Genomic DNA, 23,363 nt, shown 5'->3' on the forward strand with positions numbered 1-23,363 from the left:
ATAATACTTTAATGTATTCTGTCAGTTTTATGTACAATCATAGGCTGAATAAAACGGCCATGTTAAGCTGAGGATCCATCAAAGCACAAATGCTTAATAAATAGTGTTATTTTAGAACAACCTATTAGCCACATTTAAAATAGATCCCATGATAGTTATGCTTTATGTTTATAATATTTTATGGGTAGAAATATGCTTTTGTTTCCCTTGGGTAAATACTTAAAAGTAGATGAGATGCACTATGTGGTACGTGTATGTTTAACTTTTATTTTCCCCATTTCGTTGTGAACCAATTGTTGTTAGTATTACTCTTTGATTTTAAAATAACAGTTGTATATATGTAGGTGTACAACATGATTTGATATACATATACATACTAAAATGATGACTGCAGTCAAACTAAGTAACATGTCATCTCCTCACATAATTACCTTTTTTTTTTTTTGGTGGTTAAGAGCACATGAAATCTACTTTCTTGGCAAACCTCCAGTGTTCAATACAGTGTCAATGATACTCATTATCATGCTGTCCATTAGGTCTCTTAGGCTTATTCATCCTACATAAGTACAACTTTGTATCCTTTGACCATCTCACCATTTCCCTCTACACACCTACCCTGTCCCTGATAACCATTGTTTTACTGTCTGCTTCTATAAGTTTGACTTTTTAAGATCCCACATGTAAGTGAGATCCTTCAGTGTTTGTCTTTCTATGCCTTACTTATTTTCCGTACTTATTTTCCTTAGCATAATGTCCTCCAGGTTTATCCATGTTGTCACAAATGACAGTATTTCCTTCTTTTTTAAGGCTGAATAGTATTCCTATGTATGTGTGATCTTTATCCATTCCTCTGTTGATGGGCACTTATGTTGATTTCATGTCTTGGCTATTGTAAATAATGCTGCAGTGAACATGGGGGTGCAGATATCTTTTCGAGGTACTGATTTAATTTCCTTTGGTTATATACCCAGCAGTGGGATTGGTGGATCATAGTAGTTCTATTTGTTTGTTTGTTTGTCTTTTGTCTTTTTAGGGCCACACCTGCTGCATATGGAGGTTCCCAGCCTAGGCGTCAAATCAGAGCTGTAGCTGCTGGCCTATATGCCACAACCACAAGCAACGCCAGGTCTGAGTCATGTCTGTGACCTACCCAACAGATCACAACCCACTGAGCAAGGCCAGGGATTGAACCCGTGTCCTCATGGATACTAGTCAGATTTGTTTCCACGGAGCCATGACAGGAACTCTGGTAGCTCTATTTTTAATTTGGGGGAAACTTCCATGCTGTTTCCCATAGCTTACATTCCCACCAACAGTGTATTTTCCACATCTTCACCAACATTTGTTATCTTTATTTTTTTGATAATGGACATCTTGATAGTGATGAAGTGATAGCTCACTGTGGTTTTGACTTGCATTTCCCTGATGATTGGTGATGTTGAATATCTTTTCATGTACGTGTTGGCCATTTGTATGTCTTATTTTGAGAAATGTCTATTCAGATTCTTTGCTCATTTTAAAATCAGGATTTTTTTTTTTTTTTTTTTTTTTTTGCTATTGAGTTGACTGAGTTTGTTGTATATTTTGGATATTAACCTCTTAACAGATGTAGGGTTTGCAAAATTTTTTTCCATCATATAGGTTGTCTCTTTGCACTATTGGTTGTTTCATTTTCTGTGCTTAAGCTTTTTAGTTTAATGTAACCCCATTTGCCTCTTTTTCTTTTGTTTCCTGTGCTTTTGAAGTCATAACCAAAAAATCATTGTCCAGACCAATATCAGAAAATTTTTTCCCTTTATTTCTTTCTAGTAGTTTTATAGTTTCAGGTCTTACATATAAGTCTTTAATCCAGTTTGAGTTGATTTTTGTATATGGAGTGAGACAGTAAAATAGGGACAATTTAATTCTTTCACATATGGATAATCAGCTTTCCAATACTGTTTCTTGAAGAAACTGTCCTTTTCTCATGGTGTGTTCTTGCTATCTTTGTCAGTGCCTATTGACCATAAATATATGGATTTATTTCTGGGCTCCCTAGTATGTTCTGTTGATCTATATATCTCTTTCTGTCTGTTTTGATTGCTATAGTGTTGTATTATATTTTGAAACAGGCAGTGTGATGCCTCCAGCTTTGTTCTTTTTTGCTCAGGGTTGCTTTGGCTATTCACAGTCTTTTGTGCTTCCATATTAATTTTAGATTATTTTTTCCATTTTATGAAAAATGCCATTGAAATTATGATTAAATTACATTGATTCTGTAGATTGGTTTGGGTAATGTGAACATTTTAACAGTATTAGTTCTAATCCATGAACATGGGATGTCATAGAATTTATTTTTGTATTATTCAATTTCTTCCTTCCTTCCTTCCTTCCTCCCTCCCTCTCTCCCTCCTTCCCTCCTTCCTTCCCTCCTTTCTTCTCTCCCTTCTTTCCCTTTCTTTCTATGGCAGCATCTGCAGCATATGGAAATTCCCGGACCAGGGATGGAATTGAAGCTGCAGCTATGGCCTATAACACAGCTACAGCAATATTGGATCCAAGCCGCATCTATGACCTACGCCCCAGCTTGCAGCAATGCCGGATCCTTAACCCAGTGAGCAAGGAATTGAACCCACATCTTCACAGAGATAGTGTCAGGTCCTTAACCCATTGAGACACAACAGGAGCTCCTTACTCAATTTCTTTTATCAATGTCCTATAATTTTAATTGTATAACTCTTTCACCTCCTTGGTTAAATTTACTCTAAAGTATTTTCAATGCTATTGTAAATTGGATTGTTTTTTAATTTCTTTTTTGAAATGTCCCTTATTAGTATATAGAAACACAACTGATTTTTGTATGTTGATTTTATATCCTGCAATTTTACTGAATTCATTTCTTAGTTTGAGCAGTTGTTTTTGGTGAAGTCTTTAAACTTTTCTATATATAACATCATGTCATCTTGCAAACAGAGACAAATTTATTTCTTCCTTTACAATTTGGACGCCTTTAATTTTTTTTGCTTGCCTAATTGCTTTGGCTAGGCCTTCCAGTATTATGTTAAATAGAAGTGGCAGGAATGAGCATCTTGTCTTGTTCTTGCTCTTATAAGAAAAGCTCTCAGCTTTTTGCAATTGATTATGATTTTAGATGTGGGTTTGTCATACATGACACTTATTATGTTGAAGTATATTCCTTCTATACATAATTTCTTTTTTTTAAATTGAAGTGTAGTTGATTTACAATGTTGTGTTAATTTCTGCTATATAACAAAGTGATTCAGTTATGCATATATATTTTTAATATGCTTTTCCATTATGGCTTATCACAGGATATTTAATCCCTGTGCTGTACAGTAAGACTTCGTTGTTTATCCATCCTATACATAATAGTTTACATCTGCCAGCCCCAAACTCCCAATCCATCCCTTCCCCACTCTCTCCCCCATGGCAACCACAAGTCTGTTCCCTATGTCTGTGAGTCTGTTTCTGTTTCATAGATAAGCTCATTTGTGTCATATTTTAAATTCCACATGTAAATGATATCATATCACTTTCTCTCTCTGACTTATTTCACTTATTATAATCTTTAAGTCCATCCATGTTGCTGCAAATGGCATTATTTCATCCTTTTTTTATGGCTGAGTAGTATTGTTTATATGTACCCCATCTTCTTTATTCATTCATCCGTAAATGGATGTTTAGGTTGTTTCCATTCTTGGCTGTTGTGAATAGTGCTGCTATGAACATAGGGGTGCATTATCTTTTTGAATTATAGTTTTGTCTGGATATTTGCCCAGAAGTGGGATTGCCGGCACATATGGCAACTCTATTTTTAGTTTTTTGAGGAACCTCTGTACTGTTTTCCATAGTGGCTGCACCAACATACATTTCCATCAGCAGTATAGGAGGGTTCCCTTTTCTCCATATCCTTTCCAGCATTTGTTATTTGTAGACTTTAATGATGACCATTCTGACTGGCGTGAGGTAGTACCTCACTGTAGTTTTGATTTGCATTTCTCTAATAATTAGCAATGTTGAGCATTTTTCATATGCCTATTGGCCATCTGTATGTCCTCCTTGGGGAAAATCTCTGTTTGGATCTGCCCATTTATCCATTGAGTTGTGTGGGGTTTTGTTGTTGTTGTTGTTGTCATTGTTATTGAATTGTATGAGCTATTTATATATTTTGGAAATTAAGCCCTTGTCAGTCGCATCTTTTGCAAATATTTTCTTCCATTCTGGAGGTTGTCTTTTTATTTCATTTATGGTTTCCTTTGCTATGCAAAAGCTTAGAAGTTTGATTAGGTCCTGTTTGTTTATTATTGGTCTGATTTCTATTGCCTTGGGAGACTGACCTAAGAAAGCATTTTATACCTAATTTCTTGACCAAAAAAAAATTTTTTTTCTTTTTGGCTGTGCCTGGGGCATGTGGAAGTTCCTAGGTCAGGGATCAAACCCTCGCCACAGCTATGACCCCAGCCACTGAAGTGACAATGCTGGATGCTTAACTTCCTGAACGTTATGGGAGTGAATTGAAATTTCGAACATTTGACAATTGAAAATTTTTTCATAAAATAATGTTGAATTTTTTTTGGCTGAGCCCATAACATGTGGAAGTTCCTGGGTCAGGGATGGAACCCACACCCCAGCAGTGACCCAAGCCACAGTAGTTAACAGCACAGGATCCTTAACCCATTGAGCCACCAGGGAACGCCAAGAATGTTGAATTTTATCAGATGCCTTTCCTTGCATCTACTGAGAGATTTTATGCATTTTATCCTTTATTTGGTTATTGTGGTATATCACATCTGTTGATTTGCATATGTTGAAACATCCTTGCATTGCAGGGATAAATCCCACTTGATCATGGTGCATTATCCTTTTAATGTGATATTTAATCTAGTTTGCTCATCTTTTGTTGAAGATTTTTGCATCTATGTTCATCAGGGATATTGGCCTATAATTTTCTTTCCTTGTGATGTCCTTGTCTGGTTTTGGTGTATCGGTAATGCTGATCTCACAAGGAGGAAGTTTTTCTTCCTTTTCAATAGTTTGGAAGATTTTGAGAAGAACTGGCATTAATTCTTCTTTAAACGTTTGATAGAATTCACCAATGAAGCCATCTGGTCCTGAGCTTTTTTTGTTGGAAGGTTTTTGATTACTGATTCAATCTCTGTACTCATTGTTAATCTTTTCAGATTTTCTGTTTCTTCATGATTCAGTCTTGGCAGGTTATTTGTTTCTAGGAATTTATCTACATCTAGGTTATCCAAATTTTTGTTGTAAAAGTGTTCATAGTAGTGATTACTTTTTAAGTAACTGTCAAACTGTTTTCCAAAGTGATTTACCATATTATGTTCCTACAAACAGGGTATGAAGGTCGGTGGAATGTAAATGTTCCACATTTTTGGCAACACCTGGTGTGATCAGTCTTTTTAATTTTAGTCAATCTAATGAGTGTGTAGTAGTATCTCATTATGCTTTGAATATCCATTTCTCTAATGATCAGAGATGCTTAGTTGATATCTGTATATAACTTTGGTGATGTGTCTGTTCAGATCTTTGCCATTTTAAAAATTGAGTTGTTTTTCTTTCTTTCTTTTTTCTTTCTTTTGCTTTTTAGGGCCGCACTTGTGGCATATAGAAGTTCCCAGGCTAGGGGTTGAATCAGAGCTGCAGCCTCCAGCCTACGCCACAGCCACAGCAATGCAGGATTTGAGCCGCCTCTGTGACCTACACCACAGCTCAAGGCAACACCGGATCTTTAACCCAAGAGCGAGGCCAGGGATTGAAACTGTGTCCTCATACATACTAGTCTGATTCGTTACTGCTGAGCCACAATGGGAACTCCCTGTTTTTCTTTTTAATGTTGAATTATAAGTGCTATTTATATGTTCTGAATAAAAGTCTCTTATCAGATATATTTTGCAAATATTTTCTCCCAGTCCATAGTTTGCCTTTTTACTTTCTTAGCATAACATAGTAATTTGGGGAATTTTAAAAATTTTTGATGAAGCTCAATTCATCAATTTTGACTTTTATCACTTGTGTTTTCATAACTTAAGGCCACTATGATTTTTTTTCCCCTTCTATTTTATAGAATTTTTCTAGTTCTAGCTCTTACATTTAGGTTTATGGCCCATTTAGAGTCAGGTTTTGTATTTGGTATGATATAAGGGCCAAGGCTACTTTTTTTTTTCAAATGGATATTCAGTTGTTCCAACACTATTTATTGGATCTATCCATTCCTCACTGAACTGCCTTTGGCATCTTTGTAAAAAAATCAGTTGAGGAGTTCCCGTCGTGGCGCAGTGGCTAACGAATCCGACTAGGAACCATGAGATTGCGGGTTCGGTCCCTCCCCTTGCTCAGTGGGTTAATGAGCCGGTGTTTTCGTGAGCCGTGGTGTAGGTTGCAGACGTGGCTCGGATCCCGCGTTGCTGTGGCTCCGGCGTAGGCTGGTGGCTACAGCTCCGATTGGACCCCTAGCCTGGGAACCTCCATATGCCGCTGGAGCGACCCAAAGAAATAGCAAAAAGACAAAAAAAAAAAAAAAAAAAAAAATCAATTGACTTATTAGAGAAAGAATAGTTTTTTAAAAAACAAATAGTATTGGGACAACTAAATATCCACATGCAAAAGAATGAAGTTGGACCCACACTTATATGGTTCCAATAATATATATATACTATGTATATATATAAAACCATACGTATATATATTACGTAGAATATATATGGAAAAATATATGGACGAGCTAAAGCTTTAAAACTCCTAGAAGACAGCATAGCAATAAATCCTCATTACCTTTGGCTAGGTGATAGTTTCTTAGATACAAAAACTAAATCATAAGCAACAAAAGGAAAAAAAAAATAGATAAATTTGACCTTGTCAAAATTTAAACATTTTAGGAATTCCCGTCGTGGCACAGCAGAAATGAATCCGACTAGGAACATGAGGTTGCAGGTTTGATCCCTGGCCTTGCTCAGTGGGTTAAGGATCCGGCATTGCTGTGCGCTGTGGTGTAGGTTGCAGACGTGGCTTGGATCTGTCGTTGCTGTGGCTCTGGCACAGAAGCTCTAGGCCAGAAGCTATAGCTCTGATTGGACCCCTAGCCTGGGCACCTCCATATGCCACAGGTAAGGCCCTAAGAAGACAAAAGACAAAACAAAAACAAAACAAAACAAATTGAAACATTTTATGCTGCAAATGATAGCATCCAGATAATGAAAAGACAATTCACAGAATGGGAGAAAACATTTACAAATCACTTGTGTGATGAGGGTTTTATATCCAAAATACATTTTAAAATGCTTACAATTAAATAGTAAAAAAATTAATAACTGAATCAAAAAATAGGCAAAGGATTTGCAGACATTTCTGCTGAGAAGATATATAAATACCCATAAAGAACATAAAAGGATATCCAGTATCATTAGTCATTAAGGAAATGCAAATCAAACCACAGTAAGATACCACTTCACACATACTAGGATGGCTGCAATAAAAAAGATGGATCATAGGAAGTGCTGGTGAAAGTGGAGAAAGTGGAACTCTCATGCATTCCTGGTGGAAGTGGAAAATGGTGCAGCTGCTTTAGAAAACAGTTTGGGAGTTCCCGTCGTGGCTCAGTGGTAACAAATTTGACTAGTAACCATGAGGATGTGGGTTAGATCCCTTGTCTCACTCAGTGGGTTAAGGATCCAGTGTTGCCATGAGCTGTGGTATAGGTCACAGACACGGCTTTGATCCCGAGTTGCCATGGCTGTGGTGTAGGCTGGCAGCTGCAGCTCCAATTCAGTCCCTGGTCTGGGACCTTCCACACGCCTTGAGTGCAGCCCTAAAAAGAAAAAGAAAGGAAAGGAAAGAAAAGGAAGGAAGAAAACAGTTTGGCACTTTTTCAACAAGTTAAACATAGAGTTATCATATGACTCAGAAATTCTATTCCTAGGTGTAGGAGATGCTATAACAAGCTATCTGGGCATGGAGGTAACCCAGGTGCCAGTGTGAGACAAGGTCCTAGAGCTGTTAATTTGCGAGTGTCAAACCAGTGATACAAAGAGCTGAGAAGTGAAAAGGAGAGAGAGAGATTGCTATGGACTGAGAACACTTAAGAATTGAATAATTAAAATTAGAAGGGGTTTTTATGATCTTGTCCCATATCATCAACTTTGTTAGAGGAAGAAGCATGGAGAGGAAGCCACACAACTCATAGTGGCAGAGCTGGAGCCAGCACGGAAGTCTTCTGGTTCTTCCAACACAGAGTGGGTATGAGTACCTGCCCTCTGTGTACCAGCCTGGGCAGGGCCTGGTCAAAAGTAACTGGCATACTAATACTGTCAGAGAAGGGCTGAAACAATAATAAATGTTAATTCTATTTTTACACTTTTAGTTAGCATTTATTAAGCACTTACTATATGCTAGTCACAATTGTATGAAAGTCAGCCGTTTCTGACTAATGAAATTTTTGACAATTTCATGTAAATCAACCTAATACATTACTTTATTTAGTCACAATAAAACTCTGTGAAGTATATACTGTTCTTAGCCTGATTTTTAAAAAATTTATTGAAATATACTGGATTTACAATGTTATGTTAGATACAGGTGTACAGTAAAGTGATTCAGTTGTACATACATATATATATTCTTTTATATATATATATATTCCTTTATAATATTCTCTTCCACTGTAGATTATTACAAGATGTTGAGTATAGTTCCCTGTGCTATAAGTATGTCCTTATTGGTTATCTAGTTTATATACAGTAGTATGTATATTTTCACCCAAATCTCCTGATTTATCCCTCTGCCTGCCTCCCCTTTGGTAACCATAGTTTGTTTGCTATGTCTGTGAATCTGTTTCTGTTTTGTATATAAGTTTATTTGTATCCTTTTAAAAAATTCTGCATGTAAGTGGTCTTATATGATATTTGTCTTTCTCTGTCTGACTTCATTTAGTATGTAATCTCTAGGTCCATCAAAGTTGCTGCAAATGGTATTATTTCATTCTTTTTTATGGCTGAGTAATAGTCCATTACTTTATGGACTATTTATCCATTCCTCTGTTGATGGACGCTTGGGTTGCTTCCATGTCTTGGCTGTTGTAAATTGTGCTGCTATGAACATAGAGGTACATTTGTCTTTTTGAATTATAATTTTCTCTGATATATGCTCAGGAGTTAGATTTCAGGATCATATGGTAAGTTCTATTTTTAATTTTTTAAAGGAAACCTCATACCATTCTCCATAGTGGTTGTACCAACTTATATTCCCACCTGCAGTGTAGGAGGGTTACTTTTTCTCTCCACCCTCTCCAGCATTTATTGTTTGCAGACTTTTTGATGATGGACTTTCTGACCAGTGTGAGGTGGTACCTCATTGTACTTTTGATTTGTATTTCTCTAATAATTAGTGGTGTTGATCATCTTTTCATGTGCTTTTTGTCAATCTATATGTCTTCTTTGGAGAAATTTCTCTTTAGATCTTCTGGATTGGGTTGTGGGTGTTTTTTTATGCTGAGCTGCATGAGCTATTTTTATATTTTGAAGATTAATCCCTTGTCAGTCACATTGTTTAAAAATATTTTCCCACATTCTGTAGGACTGTCTTTTTGTTTTGTTTATGGTTTCCTTTGCTATGAAAAACTTTCAAGTTTAATTAGATCCCATTTGTTTTTGTTGTCCCCCCCCCCATTTCTTTAAGTAATGGATCCAAAAAGATATTGCTGCAGTTTATGTCAAAGAGTGTTCTACCTGTGTTTTCCTCTAGGAGTTTTATAGTATCTGGTCTTTAATCCATTTTGGATTTATTTTTGTGTATGGTGTTAGTGAATGACCTAATTTCATTCTTTTATATGTAGCTGTCCAGTTATCCCAGGACCACTTATTGAAGAGATTTTCTTTTCTCCAATGTGTATTCTTGCCTCCTCTGTGGTAGATTAATTGACCATAGATGCATGGGTTTATTTCTGGGCTTTCTATCCTGTTTCATTTATCTCTATTTGTTTTTGTGTCAGTACCATACTGTTTTGACTTTGAAGTAGTGTCTGAAGTCAGAGGGCCTGATTCCTCCAACTCCATTTTTATTTTTCTGGATCGCTTTGGCTATTTGGGGTCTTTTCATGTTTTCATCAAAATTTTAAGATGCTTTGTTCTAGGTAAAACAATGGTATATATACGCACTCAACATTGGAGCACCTCGGAGTTCCTGTCATGGCTCAGTGGTTAACAAACCCGACTAGTAACCATGAGGTTGTGGGTTTGATCCCTGGCCTTGCTCAGTGGGTTAAGGATCCAGCATTGCTGTGCACTGTAGTGTAGGTCACAGACATGGCTTGGATCTGTTGTTGCTGTGGCTCTGGCATAGGCCAGAAACTATAGCTCCGATCGAACCCTTAGCCTGGGAACCTCCGTATGCTGCAGTTATGGCCCTAAAAAGACAAAAAAAAATTTTTTTTAAACTAAAAAACATTGGAGCACCTCAAACTGTAAGGCAAATGTTGACAGACAAAAAAAAGAGAAAATGTCAGTAACACTATAATAGTGGGGGACTTTAACACCCCACTTATGACAATGGTGAGCTCATCCAAACAGAAAATCAATGAGGAAACACAGGCATTAAGTGACTCATTAGACCAGATGGACTTAAGTGATATTTATAGGGCATTTCATCCAAAAGCAGCAGAATACACATTCTTTTCAAAGTACACATGGAACATTCTCCAGAATAGATCACATGCTAAGCCTCAGTAAATTTAAGAAAATTGAAATCATATCAAGCATCTTTTCCACTACAATGCTATGAGATTAGGAATCAACTATAAGAAAAAAGTTGCAAAAAACACAAACACGTAGAGGCTAAACAATATGCTACTAAACAGCCAATGGATAGCTGAATAATTCAAAAAGGAAATAAAAGAATATCTAGAGACAAATGAAAGCAAAAACATGATGATCCAAAACCACTGAGATGCAGCAAAAGCAGTTCTAGGGTGGAAGTTTAAGGCAATACGAGGAAACAAGAAAAAGTCTAAAACAACCTATCATTACACCTAAAGCAACTAGAGAAAGAAGAACAAGCAAAACCTAAAGTTAGTAGGAGAGAAATTATAAGGATCAGGCAGAAATAAATGAAATAGAGACTTTAAAGGCAATAGAAAAGATCAATGAAATTGAAAGCTGGTTCTTTGACAAGATAAACAAGATTGATAAATCTTTAGCCAGATTCATCAAGAAAAAAAAGAGAGAGGGCACAAATCAATAAAATTGGAAGTGAAAAAAGAGAAATCACAACCGACAGCACAGAAATGCAAAGAGTCATAAGAGATTACTACAAGCAACTATATGCCAATAAAATGGACAACCTAGAAGAAATGGACAAATTGTTAAAAAGCTATCGTCTTCCAAGACAGAATGAAGAATAAATAGAAAATATGAACAAACCAATCACAAGCACTGAAATTGGAATTGTGATTAAAAAACCCCCAACAGGAGTTCCCATCGTGGGTCAGCGGAAGTGAATCTGACTAGTATCCATAAGTATTCAGGTTCGATCGATCCCTGGCCTCGCTCAAGAGGTTAAGGATCCAGCATTGCTGTGAGCTGTAGTGTAGGTTGCAGACATGGCTTGGATCTCACATTGCTGTGGCTCTGGTGTAGACCAGTGTTACAGCTCCACTTTGACCCCTAGCCTGCAGCTCTGAAAAGCAATACATACATACATACACACTCCCAACAAAGTCCAGAACCAGTTGGCTTCACAGGCAAATTCTAATAAACATTTAAAGTTAACACCTATCCTTCTGAAGCTGTTCCAAACAATTGTAGAAGGAAGACTTCCAAACTCATGCTGTGAGGCCAGCATCATCCTGTTAGCAAAACCAGACAAAGATACCACAAAAAAATGAAAATTACAGGTCAATATCACTGATGAACATAGACACAAAAATCCTCAGCATAATACTAGCCAACTGAATCCAACAATACATTCAAAGGATCATACACCATAATCAAGTAGGATTGATCCCAGGGATTTTTCAACATCTACAAATCAATCAGTGTGATATACCATATTAACAACTTGAAGAATTAAAACAATATGATCATCTCAATAGATGCAGAAAAACTTTTGACAAAATTAAACATACTATTTATGACAAAAAAAAAAAAACCTCTCCAGAAAGTGGACATAGAGGAAACCTATCTCAACATGAGAAAGGCCATATATGACAGTCTCATACTATACTCAATAGTGAAAGCAGAAAGCATTTCCTCTAAGATCAGGAACAAAACAAGGGTGCCTATTCTTGCCACTTTTATTCAACATAGTTTTGGAAATCCTAGCTATGGCAATCAGAGAAGAAAAAGAAATAAAAGTATTCCATATTAGAAAAGAAGAAATAAAACTGTCACTGTTTGCAGGTGACATGATACTATACCTAGAAAATCCTAAAGTCACAGCCAGAAAACTACTAGAGATCATCAATGAATTCGGTAAAGTTGCAGGATACAAAATTAATACACAGCAATCTGTTGCATTTTTAGACACAAACAATGAAAGATCAGAAAGAGGAACTGAGACAGTCCCGTTTACCATCAGAAAGAATAAAATACCTAAGAATAAAACTCGATAAGGAGGCAAAAGACCTGAACTCTGAAAACTATAAGAGGCTGATGAAAGAAAATGAAAATGACATAAATGGAATGATACACAGTATTCTTGGATTGGAAGAATCTATATTGTCAAAGTGACTATACTACCAGGCAAGCTGCAGATTCAATGTAATTCCTATAAAATTACCAATGGCATTGTTAAATAGAACTAGAAAAAAAATTCAAAATTCGTATAGCCTGATTTTACAGGTGAGGAGACAAAGGCACAGAAATTAAGTGACTTATCTAAAATCACATAGGTGGTAAGTGATAGAGCCAGTTTACAAATCCAGGAGGTCTGATTTCAGAGCCCATACTTGTCAATTCCTTTCTCCAGATACCAACATGAATGTGCCTGCAGTCTCAGGGGGCTGGTCCTGGTACCTGGACCCATTGATGACCCCCAGAGTCAGGGAACCAGCTACTCTTGGGGAATTAGATCAGCCCAACCTCCTGGGGCCTTATCAGAGAGAGCATGTGTTGGGCCAACCCTGTGATCTCACCCTGGCAGGGCTTCGAGACAATGGGACAACTTAGCATCACCGTGGAGACAATGTTCTTCTCCAAACACCAACCCCTAGAATAACAAACACTGCTGACTTCCACGGTACCGAGGTCTAAATATTGAAGTGGAGCATCCGTGCCTCACCACGTGCAATGATCTCTCAGTGGAAAAAAAAAAGTCAGCAGTTGCTATTGTCTGGATTCCCCAGGGGGAAGATCTGAAGCTGTTTCTCTAGTTCTGCAAGACTTTAGCCACCTCTCTTGTGCCCCTAGTCTGAAAGAGGGCTTGTTTGATGTGAGCCAGACTGAGGGACCCCCACCCATCATCCCACTGTGATCTAGAGCAAAACAAGCAAATGAGAACAATATGGAGAGCTTTTCCTAAAGGTTAAAGTCTTCCACTTTCAGAACCCTATTGCTGCACAGCATCCTTTCCCCATCTCCCATGCTCTCTACAGTGCCATCCTCCTCCCTGAGCTTTCCAGCTTCTCCTTCTAGTGCATACTCTGCAGTGCACAAGGCGCTAATGGTGCCTTCTCCAGGCCCAACTTGGCTTCATGACGTATCAGTCTCAGTTTCCCCTGCTCACTATCTCATCATCTTAATATTTCTTTCCTCACGTTTTCTAAAGAGAATCTGATTGATCTAACCTGCTTCTTTTACACCATTACACCAGACCATGTCATGTTCTGCTTGCTGGCCAACCCATTAGCTAGCTGCCTTTGGACCAAGTGGCTGACACTGGTTCAACCAACTGGCATGGCCTAAAACACAATTGCTCTTTGAGTAGATAGCAATAGTGGCCTGGTTCCCCTTGAAAGGTACTTAAAGGCAGGTGCTATGATTGATATGGCTGGCACAAAAGTCCAATTTGGAGATTTCACACCAAAATTGAATTTGCAATTCTCAGTTTAGGAAGGCTTCAGAATCATGACATGGAAAGGTCTACCTGAGACATGCAAAGGGTACCAGAGCAGTTAGCCAAGGGAAGTCTCACAACAAATGGGCAGAGTTCAACCCAAGGAGGTGGTTGCTGAGGCAGAGAGGAAGACAGAGATTCAGACATAGTTTGGAAGAAAACCTGTAAGCCTTGGTGAAAAAAATGGATATAAGGAATGAACTAGAAGGAGGTGAGATGGTGGCATCGTCTATGAGAACAAACGTAAAAGAACGAGTTTGAGAGGTGAAGGAGGAGTGGCCAGTTCCAGTCTGACAGGTTGAGATGTGAGACAACCTGCTAGATTTACCAATGAGAAGTTTGCTGTTCAAGTGCAACATTTAGGAGGGAAGTCTGGGTTGGAAGGGTAGATGTGCGCAGCTTCAGCATGTTGCTGGTTGAAACCAGGAAGAGGATGATTTCACCCTGGGAGAAGTGGAATGCATAATGGACACTTGACAAATGCTTGTTAGATGGGTGAATGAATGAGTGAATGAAGGAATGACTTGGCCACACCTTGGAATTTGCTCATGTTTCGCTCCTTCCCAAGTCACAAAGCCACTAGTTGAGAATTTGCCCTATGAAAAAACAGAATGCTGAATGGAAAGAATGAGGGCTTTGAGGGTAATACCAAGTTCAATGGCAGGGTCTGAAACTTACTAGCTGTGTGCCTTTGGGCTTAACCTCTTGCAGCCTTAGTTTCCTCATCTCAAAATGGGTGTAATGATATTTACCTCATCAGGCTGTTGTGAGTATTAAACGAGATAGACTAGAGCTTCAAGCATGGGGTTTGGTATATAGGGTAGGCGTTCAACAGAAATTACAGACTCCTGCCTCCCCTTGAAACAAGCTCTGAGTTACTGGAGAGCATTTTGGGTAAGAGCCTAACAGAGATTCTGAGAATGTCATACTCTTGGCCATTGGCATCTCAAAAGGAGCCATGATAAAGTAACTAATCTCATCTGGAGCTAATGTCAAGAGTCTACAGCCTGGAGCAAAGAACCCTCCTGCTTCCCACTCCTACCTCTTGCATGGGCTGTTTGTGCCAGGCCATGCCCATTCACATGCCCCAGCGGATGCCTCCCTCTTGCAGGACTCCCACGGGCCCCCAGAATCTGCCCCACCCACCCCCACGCCAGGAATCTTCCTCCCACTACCTGTAGCTGTCCCCACACCTGCCACACTCCAGCATGAGGGCCTGGTTTGCAGGTCATTGAAACCTTCCCAGCAGCCACAAGCTCCCATTCTGGCACATGCACCAGGCCTACACAGATGGCAATTACACAGAAAGGGTGTTCCCTTCATTTAACGTCGAGTATTCAGGACTTGGACATTAGTTTCCTTCAAGTCATAAGACTTCTTCTAAGAAGGTTATGGAACCCTATTGGGAGAAATAAAACAAGATCAAAATTAATAGAAAGCCCGCCTACTCCAGGCTAGAAGATGAAAGAGAGCAAAGGCAACAATTTTCCTTGGGTTTCTATATAGATTTAGTGCACTACATATTAAGGCTCCCAAAGGATACTTCCTAAGAGCTTGAGAAACACATAGTGATCAGTTCCTAGATTAAATGGTTAACAGGACTAAAGCTTCTTTTTAAAGGGTACAATAGTAAATTTAACTTACCAGATTTCACAACATATTACAAAGAGACAATTATCCAAACCATATGGCAGCAATGGGGGAAAAAAATTAGTGAAAGAGATTAAACCATCCAAAATTAACTCAGCACATAGTAAAACTAGAAATAATCCAACAATGAGGAAATTAGTATATAATATACATTTGGGAGAGAACCACAGGTAACAAAGAGAAAAGTTATACCTTATACAACTTTCTGCAAAAAGTTGCAGATGAGATTTTGTACACATCTAAAAAACAAACCATAAAAAAGACAAAGTGCGATTCCATGTTTATCATATTCAAAGAGAATCTATCACCAGAGACAAAAAAGATTTTCAAATTTAAAAATGGGAACCTTTGATTGAAGAAAATATAGGACAATTAATTACAAGAGGAAACTAATAGCCTGGAAAAAATAAACCATCAATCCATTTAAAATACATTAATTTTTGCTTTTTCACCAATAGCTAAAATCAGTGCCCAGATTCCACTCAGTAAGCAACAAAAGAGATGAACAGACAGTTTACACAGGAAGTACAGATGGTAAATCAAAACATGAAAAAGTACATAATTCTACCAGAAATGAGAGAAATGCAAACAAACCATCCATGAGGTATCAGCACATGCTTATCAAACTAGTCAAAATTAAATAAAATGGCAAAACCCTGTGTTGGTAGAGCTATGGGAAACAGGCAAGATAGTGTACAGATGTTCAGGGCATGGACTCTAGAATCAGTCTGCTATGTTAAATACTGGCTCCATCGTGGGCCACTTCTGAGACTGCCGCAAGTGGCTTAATCTCCCTGTGCCTTTGTTTCCTTGTTTGTCAGATGAGGTTTAAATTTTACATTATATATATGGCTTGGAACAATGCCAGTGACATAGCAAGTGCTACCTATGTGTTACCTGTAATTATTTGTAAATGGGGTGCCTTCCCCATCATTTTCTCTCAATAGTAGTAGAGAGGGCATGGACTTTGGAGCCAAAAAGATCATTTATTCAACCAATATTTACTGAATGCCAGATCCAGCTGCAGATCCCAGTTCCATTAATGATTAGTGATGTCACCTTGTGAACATTGCTTAGTGATATGGAATCTCAGTTTCTTCCACCTGTAAAATGGAATAACAAAATCTATTGCTTAGCCTGGCTTAGGGGGGGAATGAGATACTGCGAAAGAAAATACTTAGGTGGAAGAGTACTTAGAAGTCCTTAATCCACCTTTGATTGCTCACTTCTCCTCCTAGAACTTCCGCTCAGGTCACGTGCCTAGAACATATCTGTGGTCCTGGAATTTGCTCTCAGCTGCCTGCCAGTTAGACTAGATTAAGATCTTCAGATGGCCTCAACCCCTTAAGTTCACCATGCCACCTACCTCTAAAATGTGAATCAGCATAACATCTCCAACCCATAAAATAAAAGTTTGGTGTTCGAAGTGATACAACACTCATATGCTGCAAAGACAATCACGTATTTCTGTATTTTCTCTCTCATTCTTGCTTACTTTTTTGGTTCCCGATTGCTACTTGTCTCTCTCCTGTGGTTTAGCCAGCTTGGCGGGTAATCCTAGCCTGCTGCCAAATCATCCCTATGACATCAGGCCATAACGACTTCAGATTTCTCCCTCCCTGGGGGTATTTGCATTTTAGGTAGTGGGGAGCAAGAGCTCATGGGGACTGAAAGCTGGCACAGAAGGGGCACTCCATAAATATTTGTGGAATGAAAGGATGCATGGATATGCAAGATCTCTGGATGTTGGAATTTCAGCTGTGACAGGAGGCAGAGGAGGAGGTTCTGTTTAATGGATAGACAGTGACCAGAATTCCTCAGGTTGCCCTAGGCAGGCGCAGGGCTGATACTCAAAATATCTAGGAGTTCCCATCGTGGCCCAGCAGAAGTGAATCTGACTAGCATCCATGAGGATGCAGGTTCTATCCCTGGCCTGGCTCAGTGGGTTAAGGATCCGGCGTTGCAGTGAGCTGTGGTGTAGTTCGCAGATGCAGCTCAGATCTGGTGTTGTTGTGGCTGTGGTGTAGGCCTGCAGCTAGAGTTCCAATCGACCCCTAGCCTGGGAACCTCAATATGCCATGGGTGAGTCCCTAAAAAAGACCAAATAATAATAATAATAATAATAATAATAATAATAATGAGACAGGCAGAGCAGAATAAGTACTGACAGTGCACGTGGAGACCCCTGCTGGGCTAAGCATCACTTCTTTGCTCTGGGTAATGGGAGGCCAGGGGTCCCAAAGGGAAGGGCTGGGGAAAGAGGGGGTATCTAGGGGCTCCCAGCAGCTGTTATCCACCAATGGGTATGAAAGTAGTTCCGTGTTGCAACAACCAGCATGGCCATGTCACACACACACAGGGATAGAATGCCAGGCCCAGTTAGGAGGTTGCACAGGAATCAAGAGACTTCTGCCAGCTCCTTCCCTAGGCCCCAATTTTCCATCTATAAAGCAAAGAAGTCTGATTTTCTGATCTTTCTGATCCACTCCAACTCGATGGCCTGCAATTTCAACGTAATAGTACTACCAATTTTTAAAAGGCAGTGGTATAGTAAACACATGGTCTGAAGCTGGAAAACCCAGTTAGTTCAGATCCCAGCTATTTCTTACTGGGTGACTTGAGTCCAAATCAATTAACTTCTCTGAACCTCCACTTTTCATTAATTCAACAGCTACTGACTGAGCACTCTTTATGTGCCATATCCAGGGGAACACACTGGTGAACAAGACCTGGTCACTGCCATCATGGAATTCACTGTCTACTTAAACTTCCTTGGATGGAGGAGCCAGAAACAGAAACTGAGTCAAGCCAGCTTAGGCAAAACTAGATGCCTTATAAGGATGTAGGCAAATCTGGGGGCCACAGGGTGGGAAGCACCACCAGCCACTCTCCTGCCCCCAGCATACCTGATGCACCATTCATCTTCTTTTTCTTCTCCTTCTGGGTTTGATTCCTAGGAGCCTCAGTTAATAGGATGCCCCAATTCCAAATCTTAAAAAGGAGAATCTGCTTGTCCCAGCTTGGGTCATGTGTCTACTCCTAATCCAGTCATCTGTAACCATGGAGCAGGGCTGAGGTACAAATAGGGTCTCAGGGACTTGCTTATGTACATGAGGAACAGGTCCAGGCCCCAAAGAAAGAGGGGTTTGTGGATCCTGGTGTCCACTCCACAACCTCATAGGGTGGTTGTGAAATTAAACAAAATGCCATGGAAAGTGGCAGGTGCATAGCCTGGGCGTAAAGGGAGCCCTGTGACACCAGGCCATGTTCTGTTCCTAGCTGGTGCTTGACCACGAGGAATTACTTGTTTACAACAGTGTCTTTCATGTCTCTGGCTGCTTTGAGTCCATTTTCTCAGTGACTTCTTCCTTTTGCTTTGATCGTAGGCCCCACCTGACTGAGCTGACGTGTAAGTTAGCTGGGCGCAGGGGGTCCTCAGGCTGGCTCCACCCACTGCTCAACACCTGGCCCATACACCTGCTGGGTATCTGATATGCTACATGAATACATGAATGAATGTTCTCCCAGGCAGCCCTCAGTGCTCCACTGGGACAGGTGGCCAGCCAGGGAAAGGTGTGGGGGCTGGTCTTTGGATTTGGTCACCTTTCCACTCAGGTGTTTGTTGGAAGACGTTTCTTTCTCCCTTTGTTTATTATCCAAAGGGCCAGGAGCTCAGCATCTCTCATGAATTCTAGGAGGGATCAAGGACTGTGTTCAAGTCCTCCCACCTGAGTCTAGCTTGCCATTGACTTCACCTCTCTGGGCCTCGGTTTCTCCAGCAGTAAAAGGTATAGCTGTGGATTGGAGGACTGGCAGAGGTCAGAGATGGGAAATGGCTTTGACAAGCCCAGGCCAAGGCTTGGGCCCCCCTGCGGACTGGAGGGGAAGAGAGGCGAGGCCTTCCGCCCAGCTGCTCCTTGCCCTCGGGAGCACCCCTGCCGCCTGGCCCAGGACCGATGACTTCACCGGCTGTGTGGCTGAAACCTGAGCCCTCTCGTTAGGGGCTGAGCAGGAAGTTTTTTTCCTGCGGTGGGAGCTTTTGTTCTGTAAGCCTTGATCGCAGGGCAGAGGAATTTCCAGCCAGCTGACGTCAGCCCAGACTCGGGCCAAGCCCAGCAGACCTGCAGGGGGCCTGAGGGAGGGCTGTGGGCAGGTCAGAAGGTGCAGGGTTTCAGGCACTCAGAGGCTGTCCTCCTTCTTCTTCCTCCCCACTATCCAGCTGTGGCCTGGGGTCTGCTCCCAGCCATCAGTCAGGAGGAAACCCCAGGGGAAGCCCATTCACTTTGAAAGTAGAAAGAAAGGTGAGCGGAAAGTGGATTCTCATTCTGGTCCAGCCACTTACTGTTAGCTGAGTTCCCTGGCCCTTCAACTTCCTCATCTATCATACTGCCTCAGACCTCCTGGTTGGTGGTACTCAGTGTGAGGCACTAAAACTACTTGATACGTACAGTAATTTTGTTGTTATTATTGTCCAGTAAAGGAGAAAGGAGATGCCCTGTGGAGACAGCTAGCAAAGGGTGCAGCTCAAAAACAGGAAAACAGAGGCTCCCATACTCAGAAATCATTCTTCTTTTCTGCCACACGAATCTGGCTGTGCTTTCCTTCCCAGGACCACAAACTTCCACAAAGGAGACTAGGTTAGTTTCCAGGACAGAAGCATATGCTCACATCATTCTGGAGGCTAGAAGTCTGAAATCCAGATGTCACCAGGATCGGCTGTGAGGGGAGGGTCTGTTCAAGCCTCTGGGCTCTTTTTTTCCTGTTGTCTCTTCCGCGTCTTCTCTTTATGTGTATCTCTGTGTCCAAACCCCTTTTATCAGGATGCCAGTCATGTTGGACGTGTATCCACCTCCAAAGTCCTCATTTTAATGATTGCTCCTGTAAAGACCCGCCCTGTCTCCAAATGAGGTCACATTCTGAGGGGGTCAGGACCTCAATCAACATATGAAATTGGGGGCATACCCAATTCAACCCAGAGCAATGACTAGGGGGAAAGGGTAGTGCTTAACTGAAAGGTGGATTTCATATCTTTTTTTTTTTTTTTTTTGCTTTTTATTTATTTTTTATGTATTTTGTTTTTTTACAGAGGGGTAACCTTTTACTTGCCTGAAGATCAAAGTTAGTTTTTTGTGTCATCAAATTGATTGCAAATGTTCATCTGTAAAAACCACTCTTAGCCATCCATAAACAGACAGTGGACCAAATTGGCACCCAGGGCATCTGTGGATTTCATGTCTTTTAACACCAGAAGAGAGGAGATAATTTGGAGCAGAAAGACCTTCTTGAAGTCTGTCAAACCCTCCCTGGAACGTGGCTATAAAATCTATTTTTTTATTTTTTCTTTTCCTTTTTTTTTTTTTTGTCTTTTTAGGACCACACCCACAGCCCATGGAGGTTCCCAGGCTAGGGGTCCAATCGGAGCTGCAGTTGCCAGCCACAGCCACAGCCACAGCCACAGCAACACGGGATCTGAGCCACATCTGCCACCTATACCACAGTTCATGGCAACACCACATCCTTAACCCACTGAGTGAGGCCAGGGATCGAACCCAGAATCCTCATGGATGCTAGTTGGGTTCAGTAACTGCTGAGCCATAATGAGAACTCTAAATTCTAATAGTGTCATGTCTTAAAAGCATCAGAACCTAGTTGTGGAGCAGATGATTAAGTTATTTATTTTATATTCTAAACTTCCTGGTACCCTTTCCTAATTTCATCTGCCACAATCAAATGTGAAATCCAAGATCCTCTAAGAAAGCTATGCCATTCTTGCTTCCTGGCAACATAGTTGGGTAGAAAAAGCACTGGAAAGGAAGTTGACGGACCTCCAATTCTAGCTTAGATACTTGCTGTGTAATCTAGGGCATGTGACTTTCCTTCTCTGAGCCTCAGCCTCCTCAATTGTAAAATTGTGTGAGTGTGTGTGAGAGAGAGAGAGCACGCATGTATGTGCACACACAGGTATGGGGAGGTGGAAGCAGAGAACTTGAGCAGGACAAAGCTGGCACATCTTTCTTGAGTGTCAGTTTCACGTAGAATGTGATTTTAAAATTCTAAATCACCCAAGTATATTACAGAGGAGAATGCAAAATTGTATGGATTTTTAGGCTAAAACATGATGCTTTAGAGAAACTGAATAATTTCCAGACTTGCAGTTGCGATTCCATACTCCACTTTGACCCTTGATTTCTGGGGTAGGACTCTTTTCCCATGTGCCAGTAGGCATTCTTTACTGGAAAAGTTTGAGATCCTTTGAACCATTGTTGGCAAAAAAAATGTTCCAGTTTAGAGTCCATGGAGCACTGGATCTGAACTCCCTCCAGTGCACTGAGAACTCCAAGGCATCTTTCTTTCCCCCCAACTTTTGGCTGTCCCACAGCATATGAAGTTCCTAGGCCAGGGATGAGATCCGAGTCACAGTCTCGACCTAAGACGAAGCTGCGGCAATGCCGGATCCTTAGCCCAATGTGCCAGGCAGGTGAGGAACCCGCGTCCCAGTGCTCCCAAGAGGCTGCCAATCTCGTTGCACCACAGCAGGGGCTCCAACCCAGGGTACCTTTCATTCATCTCCTAGTTTGAGCCTCCTCTTCACTATGCACTTGATGGTTGATCCAGGTTGAGGGGTCTGTGCCAGATCAGAAAGATGGTGGCTGGGAGAAGAGGTGGGCCAGCACTGGGCACAGAGCAGAGGAAGTGGAATTAACCGCTGGAGGAAGCAGCCTCCGGCAGCTGTGTGGAGAAGCATCTCGGGGCTTCCCCGATCTTCCAGTTCCTCTGATGTTCAAGTGGCAGGAATTTGAAAGCGAGAGTGTGCGTTTCCCTCACCTCCAGCCCTCTCTTCTTTCCCTCACAGCAAGGCTTCTTGAAGGAGGAGTCAGTCTGCACTCACCTCCCACTCCTCCGCCTGTGTATTGTGGCTTCTGCCCCCAGCAGCCACCTGCACTTGCTCTTGATGAGGCCTTGAGTGCTTCTTTGTTGTTAAAGACCATTATTCACCTCGAGAGCCCCCTGGCAGGACAACTTTGGGGTCACTGCCTTCCCGGGGGCTTGCCCTTCCTTCTCCATCATCGCTGCAGTGCTTCCTTCCTCCTTCTGCACGCCCTCCCTGCACCACCTCACTTGTTCCTGCAGCTCAGTCCTTCTCCATCTCAACATCCTCCAATCTCCATCTCAGGCCCAGAGTTCTGTTGGAGCTTCCAGCCTGGCCACCTGGGTATCCCATGGGGCTTGCAAATCAGCAGGGCTGATGGAGTCGTTGCCTTCCCCTGGACTCCACCCTTCCACCTGTGTTCCTAAGCGCTGAAACCAACAGGGGATGTTGTCCATGGTACCTCCCTCCTTCCTCCTCTCATTTTAAAAAAATATTTATGTCAGTGCATGCGGTGTATGGGAGTTCCCAGGCCAAGGATTGAATCTGAGCCACAGCTGCAGCCTATGCTGCAGCCCAGGGCTCAGGACCAGCACATAACAAGGAAATCTAGCCTCTCCTCCTTGCTCTGCTGCTGCAGACTTTGGTCACCTGCCCAAGGGAATGTCCCATGTGCTCAGCCAGCCAGATCCCCCATCTGCGCCCCTCCCCTGTGATACATGAGCAGGAATTGGTTTGTTGAGCTGGCTTGCAAGCTGTGTTTGGGTAGTTTGTTTCCCTGAGTCCA

Source organism: Sus scrofa, chromosome 1, assembly GCF_054392235.1.
Source record: "Sus scrofa isolate SSC_HxYL_T2T_F1_AM1 chromosome 1, Sscrofa_HxYL_maternal_Yorkshire_Landrace_v2.0, whole genome shotgun sequence".
NCBI classification, from domain to species: domain Eukaryota; kingdom Metazoa; phylum Chordata; class Mammalia; order Artiodactyla; family Suidae; genus Sus; species Sus scrofa.